This window comes from Equus quagga, chromosome 6, assembly GCF_021613505.1.
Source record: "Equus quagga isolate Etosha38 chromosome 6, UCLA_HA_Equagga_1.0, whole genome shotgun sequence".
Classification (NCBI taxonomy): Eukaryota; Metazoa; Chordata; class Mammalia; order Perissodactyla; family Equidae; genus Equus; species Equus quagga.
In genome coordinates, this window is record NC_060272.1 from 112,116,949 (window position 1) to 112,143,614 (window position 26,666).

Genomic DNA, 26,666 nt, shown 5'->3' on the forward strand with positions numbered 1-26,666 from the left:
AATTATAGGCAAAGATCGATACATATGGCTAATGTCAACTTTGATCCTTCAAAATATAGCACAGTGTCAAGGAAAGTAAGCAGGGAATATTCTGGAAGAAACTCACTAAAATTCTCAGATTTCTAGGATTAAGGAAGGGCCATGACGCTGTAATGGAAACTGGAAAATGACATGAAATGGAAAGTATCATGAATATGCAGCATTACTGGATGTTAAAACAATGGAACAGGATTCCTCCTGTTTGCAGTAGGTGGCAGCAAGGGTTAATGAGTAAGAAAAGCAAAAAAAATTTGTGGGCCCAGATATCAAAGCACTATTTCAAAGATGAGCAAACAAGAATTTGCAAAATAATGGGAGGGATGAAGAGGAAGTTATTACTTCAAATAATGTTTTAAAATAAACAGAAAATGGAAACAACTTTTAGAAACACCTGCAATATGCTCTGTAAAACTAAGAATACTTTATGGTACTTTTGAAACCACAAAACTGAAAGATGAAAGCAGGTAATAGAGTATAGTATAAAATTAAAAAGTTAGCTTTCTGAGGAGGAGGGAGACATAGAAAGAAAATAGGTGAAAATTAAAGTGTAAGAAGCTACGAAAAAGTCAATAATAGGGGCTGGCCCAGTGGTGTAGTGGTTAAGTTTGCATGTTCCACTTCAGCAGCCCAGAGTTTGTTGGTTCGGATCCCAGGGGCAGACCTACACACTGCTCATCAAGCCATACTATGGTGGCATCCCATATGCAAAATAGAGGAAGATTGGCACAGATGTTAGCTCAGGGACAATCTTCCTCAAGCAAAAAGAAGAGAAAGACTGGTGACAAATGTTAGCTCAAGGCCAATCCTCCTCACACACCAAAATAATTCGATAACAATATCAGATTTAGAAAGTAAAATGCAATAGAAACAGCAGAATTCATAATGTAGAAAATTGCAGTTGAACACTAAGTTTTCTATTTAGTGGTAAATATATTTTTTTCTCAAAAATATTTAAAGACAGAAATGGGTTTCCTTTATAATGTTAATGAAAATGCAAAAGATATATGTAAGTGTGTATGTATATATCTGTCTATATATCTGGATGTGTATATATGTGTGTATCCATCATAATATTGTATTGTATATGCAAAGAAAAAGATAATATGAACTATAATACCTAAAGCTATTTTAAACTTTTTATATACCTGTATTTTCTAAAATAAAATGATTTACTTTCATTACCAGAAGTATGTTTTAATATATACAATTTTAAAATTTCTTTGAAGTATATTCTCAGAGTAGGTAAGTGCTTTTTTAAAAAAATGTTTCCCTTGCTTCCTAGTAGAATCTATACAGAATTTACAAAAGAAGCTAAATCAAAGTAATTACTATATGCAAATTTTTATAATACTCTAAGTGGAGTTTCGTAATACTCTTCCTATTTTTCATCTTACCTTATTTCATGCTGTATATATTAAATAGTAAAATACGGTAAAACTAATGTTTCACCTTGTTTACAAAGCTTTGTAAAATCAAATTTTGAAGAAAGTCCTTGCATATTTTCTAAATATCTTCAGATCTTCCTGCTGTAATTAAATTTATAAAGATTCACTTTGCACATTATGTCTCTCTTGACAAAAATTGTTTCCATTCGTAAAAGGAACAAAACAATAACTAAATAGTGCCAGAAATAAAATAGTTCAAGAAAGTTCAAATAAGTGGTCTTTGAATGTTTTGCACAGGCATACCGTTTTTCTAAGCTCAGCTAAATGATTCAGAATCATGCCCTAGAGATAACCTTCAAAAAATTAAAAGGTACATTTGTATCGTATTGAGTGACCCACTAAAATTTCAGTTTTCACAATTAAAAATGAAAAGCTTTTAAAGTAGAAAAGAGATAGCCTATAATGTGAGTACATAAATGGTTGATTTTTTCTTTTTTCTTTTTTTGCTGAGGAAGATTCACCCTGAGCTAACATGTGTGCCAATCTTCCTCTATTTTTTAGTACGTGGGCCACCAGAACAACATGGCCTCTAACACAGAGATGTAGGTCCGTGACTACAAACCAAACTCAGGCTGCCAAAGTGGAGCATGCTGAACTTAACCACTAGACCACCAGGCCTGGCCCTGAATATCTTTAAATATATTTGTTTTTGTTTTAACATAGTTAGCACTCTTAAAAGTCATTGTAGACGTCCGTAACTGCACACTATTGATTTTGCATTACGGAGATTTCATTATGAAAAGCCATCGTGTAACTTATATGCATCACTTTACATTTCCTCAACTAAAACTAATGAATTTCAAGCACAGAATGAGAATCATACAGTCCATAGATAAATATTGAGTGAATAATGGTGAAATTATTTCCTTATATCAACTCTATGACTATGTGATTCCAAATTTAATTATATTAAACTACAATCAGTAGAGTTCTAACTACAAAAGTATGCTCCTATCAGATATTTCCTTAACAAAACCAGGCTAAAGGAAAATAACAAACTTCATTTATCTTAATTTTTAGTTTTATAAGTCATTTTAAGGTAAGATATCCTAAATCAATGTTCTAAAGATGCAGTAGTTAACTTGAAAATCATAATTTTCTGAAATACAGAGAGAACGTCAAAGGGAAAAGAGAGGGGGGAGGGGTTTTTCTCCTTATAGTTCAACTCTATTGTACTAATTTATACCATTTTACACTTAAAATGGAAGTCCCTTGAGAAGAGATGATGCTGAAATAGAGAATGTTTGTGGGTTATTTTTTCCCTTTTTGGACTTTTCAGTGGACTTCTCAGGCCTTTTTTCTGAGGTTGTTTTTCTCCATGGTAGCGGATTCCCGAGATAAGGAACTGACTTTTCCTATTACAAGTGCCAATTTCATAAGTGGTTTTAGTGGTTTGAACATTTGTCTGAGAGTAACAGGAGAGAAACCACCACCGAGTATCACATAGACCAGCAAAGAGCCATCAGACTCGAGTGGCTTTCAGTCACCGTCAACCTCAGCTCTCTGAAAATATAGTTGCACAAATTTTGCTTGCTATTAACAAGACCTTCTGTGTTTCTGCCTGGTTTTACTTCCCCACATTTGAACATCTACGTACAAAGAGCAAACACTAAAATGCAAAAGATTTAAGATGGATTAAAGTCAACAAGGTTTATCGTCTGGCGAGCCTGAGTTTCCTGTTTCCATTTTATAGCTGAGTTAGCAGAAGGTAAGAGAGGGTAAGATTCACTTTTCTGGAGAGAATAAGTGGCAACATTAGTAAGAGAGAATGACTTTCTTTAAAAACAGTTACAGAAGATGATGTAGTATGAAGATCATGTGTGTGGACTCAGGGTCCAAACCGCCCAGGTTCAAATCCCTGTTTTTCTACATGCCAGTCTGGATAAATAATTTGGTTTCTCTAAGCAATATATTTCTCTTACTTTCCTTCTATATAAAATTACCTTCTCTGTAAAATGGAGATAATGGGAAGTTTCCTTCAGCCTCCTTCCCTGTAAAATGTCAATAATTGTAATATGTCCCTCACAGGATTGTTGTGAGGAATGTCATATGGAAAGCACTGGTGAATGGTAAGCAGTATACAATAGTTAACTCTTGCTATTATGAAGAATATAGATGAACTGTACTGCCCTGCTTCGCTTGCTAGACATTTTATCTTTTATTGCTACTCTGGTTTAAGTATTCAAAGTAAATTTTGGGGTGCTTGCCAAAACCACACCCCTGCTTTGAAATGACTCCTTAGCAACAGCTCCCACTAATGGGACTCCATTTGCACTCCCTTCCTGGTGACCATAGCTGATTATGCCAGGAGGGGAAAGCTGATCCAGGGGAAAACAGTACATCCTCTTATTTCCTACATTCCAAGGATTTCAATGACAAGATTCAGAAAACATAACCTGAAGGGGATATGTTGGAGATCTCTGATGTAGATGTGGGCAGGCAAAGCTCTTCAGTCGGGCATTCACAGAGAGAATTGACCACAGAGGGGAAGAGGAAGGGAGAGCCTGGGACATGAGGAGAGAAAAAAGGCCATGCAGCCTTCAAAAGGTGTCTCAGCTCCTGACTTTCCCTCTCTATCTCCAATTAAGCTTATATTCACGCTGGCTAAAATTTGTCTTCTCTATTTGAATTCAAAATAAAGATATGCTCACCCTAATGAATTTGAACTTAGATGAGTGATTTCTATTTCTTCCAACTAAATGACCCTTGCCTCACACAGCTGTTTTTGTATTGCAAAACTATAAGCATGGAGTTCTGTAAAAAGTGCATTGTGATAAGTGTAAGCAAACAGTGGGGGAGGGGAGAAGGGAGTTGATCCCAGGCAATGCCAAGCATCTCTGTGCTGTAAATGAATTTCGAAGAATTAATTTCTCTCATACTAGCAATGGCCTTTGGGAAAGAAACGCATAAAGAGAAGGCAATGTGAAACAAACAGGGATAAAACTTTGCAAAAAGGGATAGACGTATTTAGGAGGGACAACTCAAAACAAATAATCTCCTACAAGAGCATGTACAAGGAGAAGTTGCCAAGATGGTATCAGTTTACTCAGAGATTTAAAACACAAAAGGAGCCTAGGTAGAAAAAATAATGATAATGATGATGATGATAGCTGAATATCTGTGAAAAGAAGTAACATTATATGGAGGCTGCAAAGTGTAATATAAAGAGCTCAGAGTGCTGGAGTTACCTTTGATAGATTTTCAGTAGAATCCCAATTCTGTATGGGGCAAATGACTTCACCCCCCAACTCTCAGCCTCCTTATTCTAAAATTGGAATAGCAGTGCTTACTATGCTGAGTTGTCATGAAGAATAAGAACAAGGATTTTGCTAGGTTCCTATCCTGATTTGTAATAAAGGCTCAAAAACTGTGAGGCTTTTTTTGCTTCTTACAATGATTTTTCTTATTAGTTCCCAATCACAAGGGTTATTAATGGAAAGAGGAATGGAGATCTAGCGTGAACCACCAAGCTTTAAACAACAGGAAGATTTTACCTTAATCTTTTATTGGAATTCTTTATTAAATTGTTTATAGTTTATCCACATAGCAACTTGCTGTTCTTAATAGGACATGAGATATTGAGGAACAACAGACCTCAGTGATGGTTATTTGTTCCTATTTTGTGATGGCATATCTCTCAATCCTCCATGTCACTTAAAGCATAACTCCTATCTTTGTTCACGTGCGTGATGTGTTGTCGCATCTTCTCTATTCAGTTACGACAGGAGCTCTTAATTTTACTAGTAAAATCTTCAGTCCTTAAGGAATTCTGAAACTAATTCATAGGAAATTTTACGACTTTTATATGTTCAGTAAGGATCATCATCTCAGGCAAGTCATTTAATCTCGCTGAACATCAGTTTCTTTATCTGTAAGGTATGATTAATAACCTTAATAAGTCACCAAGCTGTTGTGAGGACAAATACCAGTCTCACTGGCAAAATCTTGGAAAATGTATACAAACTCTACAGCTCCCATCACGAAAGCAAACAACACAGCTCAAAGTGGCAAGCTTTTTCAAAAAGTCTTATATATTAAAGCCGTTTCCATATTGTACATATTTCATAGCCACTTTTTAAATTTGGCCCTCTTTATTCACCATAAGTCCCACAGCCTATAAGAAGCAGTGGAGAAGAGCATCATTATGTGCCTTAAGAAAAGTTAAACCACAAATGAAAACTTAATCATCAATGACTGAATCTGCCCTTTCAGTAATTCATGACCAGACAATTTGCATTTGGAATCCTTCTTTGAGAATAAGATGCTCTAATTACTTTGGCACTGGCAAAATATGTTGTGGTATATGCTTGTAATTGCCTACTCAATATCCATTCTCATTGTCTTTCTTATTAATCTCAGTTTATTGGGGGTAGGGGAAGATGCTCAGATAAAACTGCTCATCTTTCTAACACTCTTGCAGCTAGGGGTGGCCATGGCGAAGAATCTTCGCCAATCAGATGCAAGAATCACCTGGTGGGCCTTCCTGGAAACATTTGCAAAAAGAACATTGTTATAGAATGAATGTTTGTGTCCCGGCAAAAATCATATGTTGAAATCTAGTGCCCAATGTGATGGCATTTGGAAGTGGAGCTTTTGGGAGGTAATTCAGTCATGCGGGTGGAGCCCTCATGAATGGGCAGGATGCTCATGTAAGAAGCGACCAGACAGCCAGCTCACCGTATGTCCACCATTTGAGAATATACAAGAAGTTGACAGTCTGCAACCTGCAAGAGGGCTTTAAAAAGAACCCACCAACCTAGCACCCTGATCTCAGACTTTCGGCCTCCAGAACTGTGAGAAACAAATTTCCGTTGTTTATAAGCCTCCCAGTCTGTAGTAATTTGTTATAGCATCCCGAACAGACTAAGACAGAAGTATTCAGTTGCCATGCTCTCTTTGGCCTTTTCAACTTCCACTTTCTTGAGGGGAGCCCAGATATGACGCCTATGAGGTTGACAGCCACAGATAAGAATAACAGAGAAAAAACATGAAGCCTAGGTGCCTGCTGTCATCACTAAGATACTTCTCAACTCTGGACCACCAGACCCCAAACTTCTTGTTTCATGAAAAAACTAAATCTGCATCAGTTTTGGGCACTGTTGATTGGACTTTTGCCTACAGCCAAAAGTGTTCATCACTAACACTGGCATCATCTTCAATATTCTAATGACAAGACATAGGTGCATCATGAGCCAATATATCTTTAAAATATAAATATGAGAAAGATAAAGAAGAAAATATAAAGTCTTTTAAGATAGATGGAATTCAAGCTGTTATTTGGGGGCTATATGAAATGTGACAATGGGCCAGAGGGATTAGAAAATCAAGCAGAACCAGTGAGTCAGGTTGAACTGAATATAGTTGACCCCATTTCAGTTGGGGTAATTCTCTTTTAAGTCTCCTCCATGGAAAATAGCAATAGAAGCATAAGGCTTTTCTTTACTTAAGGCAATATGCACATTTTTATTTCTTACATTCACACACTCATATATATATATATATACGCGTATATATACGTGTGTATGCATGCGTATATATATTTATAAATCTGTGAATTGCGTCAAAATTTAAGGAAGCAAAGAGAGAAATAAGGAAATAGGCACAAGATTTTGAGAAAGAAGAACTATTTCATTTATGAATTTGATTCCACAAATGTTCTGCTTACCCCGTTAATTTAAGGTCACTTGCTAAATTTATGTCGGAGTAACTTCTTGAATCACATTAAGAAAATAATAGAAAGATAAAAGCACTGACAGCAATTATACTTTTGAAAGAAGTTTAACTGATATGTGTTCTTTCTAAATAACTTGGAAATAATCATTCTTCAGTGCTGCTAAATTATATATCTTGAATACTTGCTTCACAATATTTTGGAGCTGAAAATGAATTTTAAGAGTATGTTGTTCAACTTCCTTTTTCTATTATGAGAAAATTGAATCCTGTAACAATGATGGAATTACCCAATGGAGTATATTCAATTCAATTATTAAAAAAAAATTGACTTTATGATATATATTTCCACCTGCTAACAGGACTTGAATTGCCTTTTCCCAATTTACAATTAAAAATTTGTAACTATGAAAATTTGTACATGAGAAATGTAGTTATGCATTATGGTTATAGAAGCTTAAGGTTGAAATCTAAGAAAATAAGATATGTAGCCACACAGAAAAACTTTAGAATTCCTCATTCACCTGGATGTAGGAAGGGGCAAATTATCTTGAATTACCTTATAGTTAATAAATTCTTTCTTCTGTGTCCTCTCCCAAGCTAATTGTTAAAGTAGCAATAGGCATTAAAGATAGTTTCTTGTTGTATATTAAAGGTGATTATTTTAATGCTGTATGTAAGTCTGTGTCAAATTATGATGAAAGAGATATTTTCCATCACTTGTTCCCGTGGCATTCCTTGGATCCATAGGTCAATGAAATTTACAAAGTTCCTACCAGTAAGATTTTGTCTTTTTCTTTTCTAGAGTTTCCTGAGACACTGCAAATGCTGGGCAAAGTTTCTTTTTGGTGATTCATTGAAAAATAAAGCAAAGTAAAGCTACAGTTTGGCTGGCAAATAAACTAGTGATTACTTCTTATGAAAACAGCATGCAAAATATCAACTAACCTAAATGTCTTTTCCCCCCGTAGATTGTACATTGTACATTTGCACATTTGTACATTGACCAAAAGAATAAGCAACTATTGTCATACAAGTCTCTATTTGTTTTCTAAGAGAGTAAGAGTTGTGTTACTCTCAACACTTTATCCTCCCTCACCTCACTGTTTATGTCTAACTCTTTCTCTATCTATCCATTGAGAGACTCTAGTTTCCAGTATAAAACATAGCTAAGGATATGTGCTAAAGAATCAGTGTCAGACAGGCATCATAGTCCAGGGTAAACATAAAAACAGCAGCCCATGATTGGAGAGAAGTTCGAAGACACCAAGCACATTAGTTCTTTCTTGTATCGGGCAAACAAATTATGTAGCAGAAACAAAAATCTAAACAATCACTATAATCACTCTATGACAGTGGTTCAAATTCTGGGTTCCATGATGAGTTTCAAGGATTCTGAAGAATGTCTTGAAATTGTATGTAAATTTGATAGTTGTGTATATCTATATACTACAGGACCATTTGACTGAAAGCAAAAGAAATATAGCTCAAAATTGTTTACGAGAAAAGACAGATGTATTGACTCATTAACAAAGCAGATGAAAAGACATAGGAAAAATTCCCATTGAAATAATTACACTGGGAACTTGGGATGTCACTGAAATCTCTGTCCCTGTCTCTCCCCCCTCCTCTTTGTCTTTTCCTATTGGTTAGGTTATATCCCACCCAGACCAGGGCAAGTTGTGAAACATTGAGACATGGTCAGATTCCGGTTTGATTTTTACGCTAAAAGCTTAGCAACTAGAGGAGAGATCCACAATTTCCAATTACAAAATGCTGGGAAAGCACTCTTGTCGGCAAAGTTTGGGTCATAAATCCTCCATATTTCAATTGCTCTCTCCAAATAAATAGAATATTATTATTGTTTCAGTTCAAAATCATGTACACAACCAATTGATCACCATGGCAGGAGCCATGATTGTCTTAACACACGTGAAGCAGATGGCTTGAAGAGGCATTTTCCATTATATGGGAGGGGCTGTTTGGATTCTACAGCAATCTTTTTTCTTTCTGTATTTTTTATATGTGGTGAGGAAGATTGTCGCTGAGCTAACATCTGTGCCAGTCTTCCTCTATTTTTCGTATGTGGGATACCGCCACAGCATGGCTTGATCAGCAGTGTGTAGGTCCAGGCCTGGGGTCCAAACCTGCAAACCCCAGGTTGCTGAAGTGGAGTGTGTGAACTTAACACTACGCCAGAGGCCCAGCCTCCCCCACCCTGCTTTTTTTTTAATTGGTCAGGTCAGCACAAGAAGACGCCCACAACAACATAGGGTAAAGATAGTGTTAGGAATATTGCTAAGAATTTTGGTTACAGAATTTATATTTGTTTTAACTTTCAACTATATCACTCATTCCAGATTAGACTTCCATTTTTCACTCTTATAGTGACCTAGAGATATAGAATTTCTAAAAATTTTAAGCTTTGGGTAGAGAAAATACAAAACAAATCAGAACCAAATATGTATTCCCTTTTAAAGATGAATAAACATTGGCTAACTGATATTTGGGCTATGTCTAACACATTTTTAAGTGAAATTTTTAGTATCAGAACATATTTTTCATTTTGGCTTGTTCCTGAAGTGCATATTTGTTAAATTTAATGTAGGCTTATATTATTTGGAGCATTACGAATTTCATTCATTTTTTAAAAATTTTATGTTAAATTTAAAAAAAACATTTTTAAAATTGCTCTTTTAAAACCACAAGCCAAAATACAAAATTTTATTGAGTAAATAGTGTAAGCCCCCCAGCTTTAACCCCATCTCATTCCCCTGTGTGCATCAATATCAACAGTTTATAGGCTATCTGTTCACATGCCTATACGCTCATACTCTTTTTAAGTTTTGTTTTTTACTAAAATATCACGTTAATGTTTTTCTCCCACTTGCTTTTTTCAGTGAACAAAAATCAAGAATCAGTGGCATATATTTATTTGTTTAATTCTTTTTTTAATTGCATGATATTCCATAACATTAATGAATGCTATCAAATATTGAGTACATACTATATAATAGTTAATATTCTGAACACTTTAAATGTCATATCTAAATCCTCACACACCAAAAAAATCCGTGAGGTGAGAATTCCAGCTATTTTATTGATGAGGACCCTGAGGTAAAATAAGTAACTTTCCCAATAATTTACCTAACCATTCTTTCAGTGGTGGACATTTCGGATATCTCAGATATTTTCACCGTTACAAAACACGCTGCAATCGAAAACTGAAAGTGGGCTTATTTAGTAAAAAGAACTATAAGTTTAATTTTTAAAATTATGGCCCAATTGTCCTTCAAAATTGCTTCTTGACATATATGACACTGACAAATTTAAATCATTTAATGTTTTTGCCAGTCTGACGGGTGAAAATCTGTATTTCACTGTCACTTGACTTTGTCTTTCTTTGATGGAAAAAGTTAAGTGTATTTTCATAGACTTTTTTATGATATGAATATATTTTTACATCTGTGTCTGTTCATATCCTTACCCATTTTTCTTGGGTTATTTTATTCTTAATGATTTATATTTGTCTATTTTTCCTGTCTTTTGAAATGTAAATAACAGTGTGCTACTCCGAACTCCCTCTATGTGGAGCAACGTTGACTTATGGCTCCCAGTGCTGCCCCTCTGGATCGACTGCAAGGTTCACACACATAAGATGCTTCCCAGGAGCCGCTCGTAACCAGTGACCGAGCAGGCAGAGATACCATGGCAGGCCCATTTCAGTGAGAATTGATGGTCCTCTGTGTGTGACTTTGGCTTAAGGACTGTCTATCACACTGGCGGAAATTATCTTGTAACTGTGCAGTTGAAAGTTCAAGACTCTTTCTACCCAAACTTCCTTTTATTGCTCTCTGAACATTGTCTCCTGCATCCTGATCTAAAGCCCCCATCCCCAATTCTGACTTGAGGTTTCCTTCTAGATGGATCTGAACTAATTCACTTTCCAATTTTGTTTATGAGAATTTTTACAATATAAACAGGTTTCGTGGTTGTTTTGTCTCCTTGTTTTTGTTTTTGCCAAATTTATTTTTGCCACTATGGTTTCTAAGTTTCATTCACGCCTTACAAGGACTTTCCAACTCCTATATTGGAAAATAAAATTTGGTTATATTTCCTTCCAGTACTTCTATTCATTTAAAATATTCTTTAGTCCCTATAATTCAATTGAAATTTTTTTTAATAGTAGGAGGTAAAGATCTAATTTTAAATTACTTTCCAGATCTATTGTTAGTTGCCATGATATCATCTGTGGAATAAGCCGTCTGTTCCCTATGACCTTTGATCACTAATTTTCCATAGAAATATATATCTATTTACTGCTGTTTTAGTAAGTTCTACTGATTTATTTGTAAATGTTTGCTGTAACTGAAATAAACTTTGGTTATCTGGTATAGCATAGTTTCTTCATTTTGCTTTTTCAAATTTACTTCTTTTTCTGGTCTATTCTCCTATTCTTGTATACTTATTTTCCAAGCTGAACATGAGAATCAGGTTAATAAATAATTTGGACATATTATTGAAATTACATTGACTATATCAATTAATTGAAGGTACGGAAGACTTACGGATTTGAAATAGTAGGTCTCCAATCCAGGGAAGGTTGATCTCCCAATTATTCAGGTATCTTTGTGCCCTTCTGTAAAGTTTTATAGTTTTTGGCATACAGCTTTTGTTGGATTCTTGGTAAATTGATTCCTAGGTATTTTATAGATTTTGTTGCATCGCTTAACTTACTTTTAAAAGCTTTTTTTGGTTACAAGTTGTTGAACTATAAAGTGTTTTATATATCTTAATGGTGCCAGTTTGTATGGAACAACAAAAAAATTATATCCAAATGGTGAATGAACCATAAAGCAAAATAAATAGATGAATAGATTCATCAAAGACGATATGTGTCCTGGACATAGTTTCTGTTCATAAGCAGAAATAACAGACATTTTTAAAAATATGAAAAACAAAATTAAAATTATTTTAAATTAACCTTGGCTGCTTTTCTGCTTCAATTCTTTTCTAACCTCACTTATAACCTGGACTATCAAAATCAGTCATTCCTGTTCATTTGTCTCTTATTTTGATTATCCTTAAAGAGTTGCAAAGTTGATTTTTTTCAGGGATCAAGATTAATTTTACATCCTTCCATATTTTAGCTTGATCCCTCATTTAATTAGCACATTTCCAAAACACAGAAACAGCTCTTTTGTACGCTGTGGAAGATAGGAGGATTGGAAGCAAGCAAGAGCAAGGTAAAATGCAAAATCTACATCTTTCCATCAGCTCTTACATGGGTTATGTTTGACAGAACCCACGTTATATTCCAAGCAACCAAATATATTGTGTAACATGTTAAGGGGCTTTTCCAAATTCCAGCCCTCGTGCCCTGCTTGTTTTATTACCAGGTGAAATATACCAAGAATATTTTGATCACTTAGATTTTGGGCTTTGAAGCTTAGTTGTGTGAAGCATGATGATATCCCTGACACAAAATAACTGCTGTTATTTAATAAAGCCGTTCATTTTCTTTTGTTTATGAAAACAAAACAAAGCGAAAACTCACTTGGCTACTCACAAGTGAGAAAGATTTGTTGTGAATGGTTAACGAAGCTAATGAGATTGACATTTTACACATAAAATCTTTCTTGGGTACCTTTTGGAAATAAATTTTGTGAAATAAGAGAGAACAGCTAATGAGCTCCTTATCTTAAACATTTTACTTATCAGAATGACATACAATATAAAGATGCTGAAATAAGTGGTTGCAGGTATATGTTTAAAGATCAAAAACTACTATTTGTCCGGTACTTCACAGTTTGTGAAGCACGTTTATGAAGAGTTTCATATTCAGCAGCTGGCCAGCTGGGTCTGGTTCTGTGGAGGTCGCTTGCAGATCTGTGGCAGTGAACCAGTCACTAAATTTTTCCGTTAAATGAAGACAGTGGATTCTTAGGAGTCTCTCACAGGAATTTTGTGAAGATTAAATAGAATGTGTAAATGAACGTTCTTTTTATAAAATACTGCACAAATGTCAGTGATGATGATTTTACAAAAATCAAAATTCAGACACTTTATTTTAAAATAATTTAAACATTAAGCAAAAGCCATTGAAAACAGCTGCGTTCTAAGCTGTCACAACCCCACATTTATAAAATTAGAGAAGATTAGAGAAATGTAGTTTACCATTGATGGGTAGCCCTAGTAGGTAAGGAAAAATAATATATTCAATAAATATTTGGTCTGCCCCTGCCTCCATCCAACTAGATCTTAGTGGTGCGTTTTATAGTAATAGAGAAATGTAGGCTTTAACGGGGGCATGAAACTAAGGTCCTAGCTCGACTTTTCTTTGATTTACCTGATTCCATTTTCTCCTCATTTCCTGTTCCCCTGTATGTGGTTATAGGAAAGAACTTCCTTCTTTCATATTTCCTCCTCTTAGGACAAAAGAAACGGCAATTAAAAACTGTATAAGATTTACTGTTATAATATAACTTACCTTTAACGGTAGGGAGAGAAATTATTTAAAAACATATCCAAACATATAAGAAAATATCAGTCATAAGTCCTTAGAAGGAAAATAACAAAAAAGTAAAGGTCATTTGAAAAGGAGCACCTGACTGGAGGAGAGTGGGGAAGCTTTAGATTCAATGGTCTGAAAAGCCCTCTAGAGGTTAGGGAGTGATTAATTCAAATTGAGACGTAGTGTCAGGAAGGAACCAAAACAAAAACAGGTATTGAGGAAGAGCCTTCCAGATAGCAGGAACAACCTCAGCACGTTGCAGTAACAGAGGGAAGGCTGCTACGACAGACGTTAAGCAAACAAATGGAAAGCTGAGGAGATAGGAGTGGCAGGAGTGAGAACTTCTAGGCCAGAGACAAGAATGAGGTGTTGAGATTTTACTCCAAGTATGATACAAAGTAAATTTTTTAGACAATGAGAATATAATTTTCTATTAAAAAGTTTTCTCACGTATTCTAACACTTTTTCCGTGGTCAACTGCAGAACAAAGTAAAATATGCTAATTTAAATGTTAATATGTTTGGGCTGTTCCAGTGGCATAGTGGTTAAATTCATGTTCTTCTTCAGAGGCCTGAGGTTCATAGGTTCAGATCCTGGGCGCAGACCTGGCATCTCATCAAGCCATACTGTGGCAGCATCCCACACAAAATAGAGGAAGATTGGCACAGATATTAGCTCAGCGACAATCTTCCTCAGGCAAAAGAGGAGGGTTGGCAACAGGTGTTTGCTCAGGGCCAATTTTCCTCACACACAAAAATAATAAAGAAATATATAAATGTTAACAATGTTAAATATTCAGTCTTTATCAAAATGATAATTTTTATCAATATTTATCAAAATGATAAACCTTTCCCTGGAACGCAAAGGGAAAGGCTATACTTTAAAACAATATGGCTCTGTTTCTAACCGTACGTTGGGCTTGCCTTTACCCTTATAATTTATTTTTAACACAGCAGTCAGCATGTTTTCATTATCATATGTATTACATTTGTTTCATCCCTGCGGTAGCCAGAATAATGATCTCCCCAAAGAAGTCTACATATACTAATACCCAAAACCTTTAAATATATTAAGTTACATGGCAAAGGAAAATTAAGTTGCAGATGAGATGACGTTAAGATTGTTAATCGATTGACCTAAAAATAGTGATATTATTTTGGATTATTCAGTGGGCCCAATGTAATCACAAGGGTCTTTAAAAATAGAAGAAGAAATCAGAACAGAGAACTGTAGAGATGCGGCATGAGAAAGACTAGTCCAGACATTAGTGGCTTTGAAGATGGAGGAAGAAGACGGTGAGCCAAAGACGGTAGCTTCTAGAACCTGGAAAAGGATTTTACCCTAGAGCCTCCAGGAAGGAACACAGCCCTTCCTACACCTTGATTTAGGACAGTGACACACTTCTGTTCTACAACCTGTAAGATAATAACTGTGTCTTGTAGAATCCATTAAATTTGTGATAATTTGTTACAGCAGCAAAAACAAGCAAACAAAAACCCCTGCCCCATCCACTAGAATGTAATCACTAACATGGTTTGGTTTTTTGTCTCTTGGATTACTGATATGTGTCTATTCCCTAGATTAGTGTCAGATAGATATAGGGATCCAGTAAAGATTTGACAAATGAATGAATGAATCATTCCAACATTCTGCTCAAGACCAGTCAATGGCTTCTTTTCTCATTCAGAGTAAAAGCCAGGGTTGTACAGTTCTGCAAAATCTACACTGCACTCTTTACTCTATTACTTCTTTAATTTTATCTCCTTTGACATTTCTTCTTGAACATGATGGCTTAACAATACTGACCTCTTCGCAGTTCTTCTGGAATATCAATCATTCTCCCACCTCTGAGATTTCACCCATGCTATATTCCCCTACCTCAGACGCTTATCCTCAGATAGCCATCTGTCTTTCTCTCTCACTTCTTCCAGGTTTTTGCACAAGCATCCCTTTAACAGTGAGGTCATCCCTGGTCACACTATTAGAATCCCCAACTCTTGGTACATCCCTTTCTTTTGCTTTATTGCTCTCCATTCCCTCATTACCACCTGCATACATTTTTACTTATTTATTTGCTTAGTATCTATTCCCTCTTAGAAGATAAACTCCAAGAAGGCTAATTTTAGTCTATTTCCTTCTCTGCTATGCTTAGCACACGACAGGTGTTCAACAAATAACTGAATGGATAGTACCATCCCCAAAAGACCTTTCTTTAGATGCTCTATACGTTGCTATAGCAAATCAAAGATCACTCCAGAAGAGACTGTGGTTTATTGAAGACAACAAAGACTGACAAAGCCTAGGTTATAGTCTGAAATCTAAGGCCTACTCAGCCACAGCCACAGCCAGTTGAAAGGTGGCCAAAATGTCCATAACTAATAAAATAATAAATAACTAATAAACTAATAAAGACTTTGAATGTTACTATCATTTTCTGAGTAGGTAGTGGTACTGAAACAAGAACCAAGCAACTGAGCACTAATTACATGCGGCAAGAGAACCAAAGGGCACAGCAGTGGACAAGAAAACACAAGGGCTATGTCCTTAGCCCCTACATAACATATTGCATGAGTTCTCTGGTAGGAAAGAAAAGATAGTAATATAAAAAGCCACTGTACATCCATGATAGTTTACTTTATACAAGGATGTAAACTGTAGTTTACATTCCTGAGGATGGAATAAGTGACTCTGGTCAAATTCTATTGGTATCTTCATAAAACTCCAAGCCTCTTTTGACATGAGATATTGAGATTATTTGGAATAAAATGCACCATCTGACTGAGAGTCAAGATCCTACTGCTTAACAACCACTGTCAGGTAAGACGTCATCTTGTCAGAATTCCATCGATGTGAGTCTGAGTACTCCCTGTAATACGCTAACCTCACACTGTCAATGCTGTTACCTGTAACACTAATACAATACAGAGCAACGTTTTCCACTTGTTCCAATACAGAGCATGGTTGTGCCAACACCCCACAGAGGGAATCCCTGAAGCTTCTCTTCCTACATAAAAAGAAGGTGAACATGCTCATCCTGCTTCCCATATTTCCCTTCACAGACTGAACTTTGGAAACCAGGATTCAAAGGGCTATGGGGAAATCTATGTGCTGTTTTGAAGAGTCAGAGGCTTGGATTAACCACTGAATATAGTAAAGAGATCCCACAGACAAGGGAGATGAGTGGAAGCTGCTTTGTTGCAGCCTGCTGGGTAGTGCTCTTGGTTCACAAGTATTCTATGTTGAGTAGTAGCAAATTGGAGTCCTTGTTTCAGTTTGTTCTAAAGTAGCTCAACACAGTTCTCACTAGTTACATTCTTTCATTTTTGCTAGAGTTTGTCTGACACAATCCAAATTACATCAAGGTATCAGAACAGTTGGATTCTGTCTGTGTTGGGCTGGTTTAGCTTCTTATTCTTTGCATTTGTCATATCCCATTATTTATGTACCCACCTAACAACAAGATGATGACAACAACCAACATTTTGTCGATCTTTATAATTTGCAAAGGAGAGGATTATAAGCTTTCTTTCACTTAATCTTCTCAATGACTTGGGAGGTAGCTATTCACTAGCCTGATTTTGCAGATGATAAATATAATAGGTTAGGTAATTTGCCCAAACTATAGATTATAAATGGCAAAGAAAAGATTTAAACACGTGTTTTATGACTCAAAATCAATGGCACCACATTAATTAAAGACATATGCCTTTCTGATTTGTTAAATGTCTGTACAACAGAAGAAAAAGAATATTTACAATCCTATTATGCTGCATTCACTACTTCCCCATTAATGGAGTAACAGATTTCTAACTAAACACAGACAAACCTTGTTAGTATGCATATTAACTCAATTTTGTAACCAATTACAGCTGGGGAAATAGGACTCGTTGTTTACGATAGTATCGTCTGTCTTTATCCTAACAATATAATAATCAAATACATATATATATATCTCGAGGATGAGAAAGGAAGAATCAGTTTGCTAATGAAAAAAAAAAAGCTATTTTGAGCAAAGATAGCTGCAACTATGTCAAACTTTGAATGGACACAGACAGTACAAATTTTTAATCAAACACAGAATCTTTATTCTTTTTTTCCAAAGGAACTAAAATTGTAAGGATGTCGAAGTAGAGTTCATTTTGTGCCACAGAGTTATTGACTCCTATATCAGTCTATCTAAACTGTACATCTAAATTTCCTCTGAGAATTTTTTTATTTTAGAATTTAGTAAAGTGAATCTTTCAACTTCACTAACCCGAAGCAAAACCACTAGGAGGAAAGTCTATGTGCTTAAAAATTCTGGAAACATGTTAGACTTTAAATATTACTCTGAACAAGAAGCATTTTTCAAATAAATCCTTTAGCAATATTATTTTCAAATCTGAAATTTTTTCTCCACTTATAGCTTTAGATTTATAGTCAGTTAAGATATTCAAAGTTTTGCGATATCAACTAAATTTTAAAAAAGGTTGCATTAATTTTGATCTAGTGCAGTTCTTCCTTTTCTCTATAATACTGGTTACCTTTCTAAACAGCACTCAACTTTAATTGAATCTCTTTCTTTTTCCAACATTTTTCCTAATAACTATAGTTTCTCAGGAACGGAGTGCTTCCAAATTTTCAAAACTTTCATCTCAATATACTATTAACACAAAATGAATGTGAATACAAAAATTCTTATAGTAATAGTCTTTAAAATACAGAGACTTACATGAAGAAAAATATGTCTAGTGCGAATAAACTTTAAAAATTATTTTTATCCATAAAATCTGTAGGAATACCAGGTACTCCTATTTTGGCAAATATAAATTTGATTCACACTTAACTCCTCCACTCTGGTTAAATGTCACCTTTAACTTGTTCAACATTGCTCAACTAACATGAATAAAACATCTTATATTATATAATAATCAAATGCCTGTTTTCTCAGGTAACCTTAAATGTTCTCTTTAGCTTTTCACATGCCCAATAATATCAATTCAGAATGGATGTCAGCATTGTAAATGATCATCTGTTCTCATGAATAGCTTTGTTATCATCCATAGTGGCATAACATCAGTAGCTACTTTAAAATATGTCTTTTTATTAAAGACGTAAAAACAAACAAAAGAAAAACTATAACAATAATAATAATAACCGTATTGCTTTAATTTTGACAGTGCTTTAATATCTTTTGACCTTCCCAATAATCTGGTAGTTAAGAAGGGCAAGTTATTATCCCTCTTTTATAGAGAAGGAAACCAGGACTCATAAAGTTTGTGACATGTCCAAAGTCACTTTGCTAACACGTGGAAGAGCAGTCGTGAAGGTCAGTGCTAGGATTAGAATTCCAAGGTCAGAGCTTTTTCTCTTCCACAAAATAGCAAGACTGCTTTGATACAGCTTTGAACTTTATAAAGAACAAAACATTTTATCGTTCCTATAAAGAAGCAAAATGCAGCATTTTCACTGTAGCTCTGAAATGGAATTAATTGGCTTTGTGCATTTTGATGGTGATTATAGTGGGTATTTTATTCAAGGTAAGAAAGCATAAATTTAGGTTCCAACAGTTCTGAAAATAAATACAAATAATTTTGAAAGAGAATATAAAAGAAGTCATGACATGTTGGCATTTTTTTTTAAGATTGGCACCTGAGATTACATCTGTTGCCAATCCTTGTTTATTTTCATTTTCTTCTTCTTCTGCCCAAAGCCCTCCAGTACACAGTTGTATATTCTTGTTGTAGGTCCTTCTGGTTGTGCTATGTGGGATGCTGCCTCGGCACGGCTTTATGAGTGGTGCTAGGTCCACACCCAGGATCCGAATTGGTGAAACCCTGGGCCACCAAAGCAGAGCATGAGAACTTAACCACCTGGCCACGGGGCTGGCCCCTCTGTTTTGAACTAAATTTTAAAAGATGAAAATTATCCAAATGGTTCTGCTGCACAAAAAGTATATTGAAATGAGGTCTCTTTTAAATCCTTATAGACATATATTTTTATGGTACACCTAAATATCAAAGAATGCAGTACATGAAACAAAAACTCAATGTCTCTAATCTTAAGCCAATAAACAATTATTTTGCACAAATAACAGAATGTTTGCAATTTATTCTTTAAAACACTTAAAAAGCTCAAATGTTCAACTATTTTGGCACTCAATTTCAACATTAGGTATCTCACCTTAATAACCGTTTATGCTGAAGACAATTTCCAACACACTTTCGAAGAGAGTCACTGTTCTTTTTTTGTGTGTGTGAGAGAGATTGGCCTTGAGCTAACATCTGTTGCCAAGCTACCACTTTTTGCTTGAGGAAGATTGTCGCTGGGCTAACACCTGTGCCAATCTTCCTCTATTTTACGTGGGATGCCACCACAGCATGGCTTGATGAGTGGTGCCAGGTCCACGCCTGGGATCCAAACCTTCAAACTGTGGGTTTCCGAAGCAGAGTGGCGAATTTAACCACTATGCCACTGGGCTGGCCCCAGGCCACTATTCTTCTAAGAAAACACTCATCACCATCACCAGGCTAGCCATCTATCTTTTTAGAAACCAGTAAGAAGTATTAAGTCCAAAATTCCAATATCAAAATGTACTATTTACCTGTCAGGATTTTGGTAGCCTGCAATAAAATAGGGGCAAGAACACACATTTATACCAAATTTAAATCATTACAATTACTGAAATAAAAGTTTTCTCCTTAAGGGTTTTATTTATTTCTGAAACTTTCTGACAAATTAGATCTTTAAGTTAATCTAAATTGCCCTGAGAAACCTAAGAATACTTCATTCATTTGTATCTTTCCTCTATGTAATTCTGAAAATATTAAATGCTCCCTCTATATACCATAACTTACATTTTAAGCAGTCTTTTAAAAAAATATCCTCTCCCTATTTAATGTGTTAAATGATGATCTCCTTATAGCATGAGAAATTTGTAAGGTACCAAAATTTGAATTATTTAGATTAATACAGATCATATATTCTCATAAACTGGAATGTTGGCATATGACCTTCTTTTATATTAATCTTCTTAACTATAATGGAAGGCTTTGACATTTCAGGCTATAAAACAGTGGCTCACTACCTCTACAGCATGGACGGTCATCTTGCATCTTTGAAAATCTTCCTTCTGATTGCGCTCAAATTAAGGTCATTTTGAGAATCAAATATCTTTTACTTGAGCTATTCACTTATGGAGATTTAGGTAGTGCTGGAGATTGTAATCAGGTTGTAGCAAAAGAAGTCTTCCAGACATTGAAAAGAAGAGAATGTTATAATTCCGAGAGAAAAAACTCACGATGACAAAAGAGGGGTAGGAAGGCTTCCATCTTGGACAAAATGGTAAATAATAATTGAAAAGAATGTTTGATATTTGGAAATCTGTGTTTTCTTATATAGAAGAAGAAGCAAATTTACAGGCAACATATGGGAGTTGCACTTATTCCAAAGACAAACAAATCCATTTCTTTGCTTCAATAAAATGTAGTTACCATGCATGAAGCCTTACTATAGAACACACAGGACACCAGAAAAGTAGTGGGTGGTATTATTATCTGCATTTTGTTCACGAGGGAACTAAAGCCTAGCATGATCAAGTAACGTGCCCAAGAGCTGAACTTAGATTTCAGACTGAGGAATCTTTAACTCCAATGTGAATGTTCTTACTACTGTATTCTTTGAAATAGCATTCTAATACTTGTTTGCCTGTTTATCAACATCCAAACAGAAGTATAGTCTGCCATATTCATTTTTACTCATATATACAAACACTACATTGTATATATCTGCCATAAATTTGACTAATTTGATACTATTTGCTCTTCTCTCTTGACTGCTATTATAGAAAATGTAAATATATACCAAAAAGTCCTTATCTTTTTTATATTATAGTGCTTTATAAACATATTATAGATCAAAAGGACTGATGAGATGTTATTTAAAATTGTTAAAATTGATGAATAATTTAGACCCTCATCCAAAAAGTAATGTGGAATACACATTTAGGAAAAATCCAGCAATAACATGAAGTCAGTATAGTGACATATGGACTGGGTGTCCATACAAAGCCAGATATCCACCACACACTCCAATATGATTGAATGTGAGTGAGATTACACAAGCTAGTGAATCCAGTGATTGAAGAGGCGGAGAGAAAACAGCTACAGGGGATTGAACCAATTCCATTTCAACCAATTCCCTCTTCCTGTGCCAAAATATCAGAGTGGAGAGAAACTGACATTGAGTTTTACATATGTGCATGGATATGTGTGTGTGTGTATTTATCCTTATAAATACAGATTCAAATACTGAAAAGAGAGGACAGCCCAGTGGCATAGTGGTTAAGGTTGTGCCCTCTGCTTCCAGGGCCTGGGGTTCACAGGTTCAGATCCTGGGCAAGGACTTAACACACTGCTCATCAAGCCGTACTGTGGCGGCATCCCACATATAAAAAATAGAAGATTGTCACAGATGTTAGCTCAGGGACAGTCTTCCTCGAGGAAGCAGAGGAAGATTGGCAACAGACATTAGCTCAGGACCAGTCTTCCTTACCAAAAAAAAAAAAAAATAGTGAAAAGAGAGGTACTATAGTAAGCAATCATTAAAATATTGTGCATCTTCTGGTTATTTACTGATTTCGGTAAACATCCAGATACATTTCACTATGTGGCTAAAAGTAACAACAACAAAAATTTCTTCAGACTCTTTGTGGTATTGGAAGGTAGCTATGCTCACCACTCTACCACTAACATATCTTTGTAGTATTGGAAAGAACATGGGATGTGTTAACAGAGGAGTCGGCTGCCTGCTTAAGGTCCTCACTTTGGTTCTCCTTCTATAAAATGTGGAGGATTACATCACATGTATTATTTCATGTAATTACAAAATGGCATCCAGTCAGATTATGTGGGTTTATATCCATCAGCTAATCTATATTACCTTGGATCCAATCTCAGTTTCCTTGTCACTAAAATGGAAGTGATCATTGTTCATCTTTCATGGGTTGATTGGAGGATTAAATGAGACAATGTATATTATATGCTCAACACATGCCTGGCCTATGGTAAGTATTCAATAAATATTAAGAAATCTTATTATAGTTTCTGTGGTTACCACTCCAAAAGCCCAAAAAACCGAAAAATAAAATTGTCTTTAAGTGTGTTTTGAAAATTTTAACCAAGGAGAAAATATTCAAAGGGGGTTAAAACCTCTGCTTCCGCTCATTATTTTTGACTAGTACTATATTTTTACTAAGATCATTAGTATTCGCACATTGTCTAGAATACAAGAAAGTGTCAAAACCTAAAGCATATTGATAAACATATATATTATTTAATAAATATGTTTAATATTGTTGATGAGCCTTTTTAAGAGCTACTGAACAATGCAGCTAATTTTCAAGAACAATCAGTCAAAAAGCATCAAGGGTTTCACAAAAAGAGTTTAGCTCATTTTTCCAGCAAAACCAACGAAAAATAGCTCCTTCAAAAATTAGAATATGGTTCCAATGAGCATCTAAATTTGGAGAGGCTTATCTTACCTGAACTTTTGAACCTGTTGGAAAATTCCTCGTGAGGATCTTTGTTTCTCTCATTATTTCCCTCTTTTTGAAATATTGATACCTGTTCTCCTTGTTTTGTTTCATTTTATTTTGTAAGGATTGCATACTTAATTTTGCTTTTATATGAACTTCAAATATATCTGCTATCTACTCTTCAGTAGCATGGCTCATCTGTTAGCTACAGTAACAGTAAACCTGCAGAATTACTGAACAAATATGCCTTATTTCAAAACAAAACGAGCTCTTCACCCATAGGCACCTGATTATATCTTTCCTTATTTTTCCAAAAATTTTGCTCTTACCCACTTTAATGAAGCACATTTGCCCTTGGAATACCTTTTTATTTTTTTTCATTACCTTTATTAGATACAAAATATGGTAGTCAGAGTCTAAATTAACTAAGGAAACAAAATACAAGCAGGCAAAGAAATAATTCTGTTATTAAATCACTGTAATAATTTGTTTCATAAAGTTCTTTTTTCTTCAACTTTCCTTAAAATTATTCAGTGATGATTGGGGAGGTGCAGAACAGAGGCCGACGGAGGAAATTAAGGGCCCTTTAAACACATTCTAAAACCTGGCCTGCTGGATTTTTGAAACAAGTGGAAAGCTTGCTAAATTAAGAGGCTGATTCTGCTGTCTGCCTGGCTGGCAGGTGGACCATCTCCCTGATGTTTCTAGATTTGCCTGCTCAGTCGAAAACGTCTATCTCCTCTGATAGAAAAAAATACAAGTACAAAAGCATCAGCTGTTTATACCACCAGACAAGACCAATTAAACTCATCACATTCTGTTTTAAAACAGCCCAATAAATTGAGGGGTCTCTGCCTATGTTGCTAATATTGTGTGTATGCATTTTCAATGAGAGAGCTGAGCCAGACAATGACACTAAATATCTGTATGACCTTAAATAAATTGTTTAACTTTTCTGAAAGCTGGTAACTTCAGTTTTACATGGCTTCCTCTCTACTCTCAATTTAAGATTATAAAATAAAAGCCTAGAATATTCACTATAAGTGAAAGACGGTAGAGTTTAATTTTTCGTCTTTGAATAAACAGTATAAAACTTGACCCAGTAAAAAGTATTAATGGGGCCGGCCTGGTGGCACAGCTGTTGCGTTCTTGAACTCTGCTGCAGTGGCCTAGGGTTCGTCAGTTCGGATCTCGGATGTGGACCTACACACCGCTCATTGAGCCATGCTGTGGCAGGCACTCCACATTAAAGTAGAGGAAGATGGGCATGGATGTTAGCTCAGGGCCAGCCTTCCTCAAAAAAAAAGTATTAAAATGTTTAAATGACAAGTATATTACCCATTCAACTGTTAGCCCTGATGTTCCTAAGCCACTCTCCCTATAACAGCATTATTATATATTTGATGGGTGCCTAAGAAATGTGGATCCTAATAACACCACCTGCCATTGTTGAAAACTTACCAAGTGTGCCTAGCATTATGCTAATAGCTACAGGTAAATTAAACATAAACAAACAAACTCTTTGAAAAAAGATGGCTATGTAATTTATCATCCAAGTCTGAATATTTTTGAGAATGAAAAGAGCATTATTAATAATTACACTAGGAAAACAAGCCTAAAACTGAGATTGCCCTGGGCAAGCCAGGGTATAAGGTCACCTGTATATATGTTGTAAATGTTTGCATGAGCAAAGAGAAAAAGATGTAAGGATATGCACAAGGGCGTGAAAATTACTTACCATAGTTGAATGGAATCAGAGACAGTGGTGAAAAGAAAATTATAATATTTTCATTGTATTGTTTCATTGGTTATAATAAATGAATTTACTGCTTTTGAAATTTGAAGTAACGCTAAAAAATTAAAATGAGTAATGATAAAGAGAAGTCTCACAACAACCTTAAGATGTAAGTTGTAAATGTTTCACTTCTCAGATGAGAAAATTAATGTAAAAATGTTGAAATAACATTGCCCAAGGGCACACAGCGAGTAAGACACAAAGCTGGGACCAAACTATGTGCACCACACTGCCTCCTGGTTATGTTTCCCAAGAGAAGATTTCTTTGTTGAGCACTAGGGGAATTCATACTCCTCCATTATGGATAGAGCTCTCTTGACAATTTCAATTATCAGAATTGTGCCCTTAAGCAATTCATAAATTAAGTAAGAAGAGCATTGCACATATCCATTACGAGAACAATCCTTTGTGGCACTCATCTCATAAATATCATGCAACTGCTGCTCCCAGTTGGAGAACAACAATATCCAGTATATGAAAAAGATAAATATTTTACCACTTTCAAATCCAAATTATCTTTGAAGTTCATGGAAATATGACACTAAAGCATGTTCAGATAAACATCAAATGAGAAAATTTATGGGAATTATAAGCTACTCCTAAAATATGATTCATATCATTTTTACTGTCAAGAGAACATTGGGGTTGTATAAAAATGAGAATATATTGCATATTAGATGGTGACACAGAACGAGTATTTTCCTCTATTACTTATTTGGACGATACATACAAAATTTGAAGGAAATTTTTAAAGCAGCGTTTATCACAATACCTTATAATACAGACATTTAACGAAGTGGTCACTTTTGGCATCAGGTTATTAAACATGCTTGTTTGACATGTTGAGCAATACAAGTGCAATGCAATAACTGGCAGCTGGTAAATTTCATCAATCATTTAAAATATCACTATTGTTTTTAAAATTGTATTTGAAGTAACCTCTAAAAAAGCATGTATTAGCCAGGTACAATGTCAGGCATTCTAAACATTGAGAAATATACATCTACTGGCTAGATGTGTAAAATAACAAACTAGAAATGCAACAATAAACATTCATTTAATCATTCAATCAGTCATTCATTAAATATTTGTTTAGCTCCCACTATATGCCAGGCATTTTGCTAACCACTAGAATATAGTGGTGAATAAAATATATATTAATTTTCTTATAGAGCTTAAAATTTCTTGAGAAATTAAATATTTAACAGTTACTTTTTTAACTTTTTTTTTTGAGCTACATCTGCTGCCAATCCTCCTCTTTTCGCTGTGGAAGACTGGCCCTGAGCTAACATCTGTGCCCATCTTCCTCTATTTTATATATGTGATGCCTGCCACAGCATGGTTGCCAAGCGGTACCATGTCTGCACCCAGGATCTGAATCAGCGAACCCTGGGCAGTGGAAGCAGAACATGCAAACTGAACTGCTGTGCCACGGGGCTGGCCTCCAACAATTAATGTATTCTATGAAAAAAGTGCAAACTGCTATAGAGATGTGTAACCATGAGTTGTGACTGAGTGTGAGGAGCCAAGGAAAGTGTTTAAGACTTCAGAAGTTCCATAAAGTTAACCAACCAGGAGTGAGAGTGTTTGAAGAATAAGACAGAAAAAAGTTAAAAACAGTGCAAATACTCTGAGGAAACAAAAGGCTCTTCAGAACTGAATACACGTCAATGTGGGTGGCACTACTTT